Source organism: Mustela lutreola, chromosome 1 (assembly GCF_030435805.1).
Source record: "Mustela lutreola isolate mMusLut2 chromosome 1, mMusLut2.pri, whole genome shotgun sequence".
Classification (NCBI taxonomy): Eukaryota; Metazoa; Chordata; class Mammalia; order Carnivora; family Mustelidae; genus Mustela; species Mustela lutreola.
The window spans coordinates 198,147,085-198,147,783 of record NC_081290.1 but is presented as its reverse complement, the minus strand read 5'-3'; the positions used below and the strand labels follow the sequence as shown (position 1 = coordinate 198,147,783).

The following is a 699-nucleotide window of genomic DNA, read 5'->3' as shown; positions in this document are numbered from 1 at the left end:
AAAAAAAAACCATCATATAGGTATTTTATCATTGGTGAGATTATCAAGTAATATGTAAGTATTTATAAATCTTCCTATCTTTGGCATTCATTTCAATCTTTCAAAAGATTGAAATCTATAGAGCAATGGTAAGCCTTTTCTTGAACATCATATTGTGTATGAAATTTGTGGTAATGACGATAACACTTCTATGCCTGGTAGGGACAAACTTTTGACAGAATCTATCTATTCTCTCTTCAGCTTTGCGCAGTTGCAGTATTGTAGCCAATGAGGTTTATCCGAGGCGCAATTATTGCTAATTGAAATCTGTATTTAGTCATGGAAACTCTATTTTGTTTTCAACAATTAGATAATTGGGCTCATTCGATGGTGCATCAGAGAATAACAAGATTTTTAATTGTGTTTATGATGAAATATATGTTAATAAAAAGTATAAAGTATGGTAACAGTCTATTAAAATGATTAAGAACTTCTAGAATAAAATATATGGTATACCTGGTATATTAGAATACATCTGTACACATCAATATCTCTATAGGTATTGTGTTAAAGCCCATCTTTGGAATTCAAACTGATAACCGATGAGCCTAGTGAAATATAAATGTTAAAATATATCAAAGACAGAAAAGCCCAAACAAAGATTGATTGATCCAAACTTTAAGATGTAACATTTTTCAAAAAAAAAATTAAAAATAAAAA

At 28.9% G+C, this 699-nt stretch overlaps 1 non-coding gene across 1 annotated transcript; it reads left to right on the top strand.

The window, feature by feature from the left end:
• Nucleotides 1-238: 238 nt before the first annotated feature.
• On the top strand, nt 239-372 carry LOC131822798 (U4 spliceosomal RNA). The gene has a single exon (XR_009350319.1). It is a non-coding gene; the product is annotated as a U4 spliceosomal RNA (small nuclear RNA).
• Nucleotides 373-699: the final 327 nt, after the last annotated feature.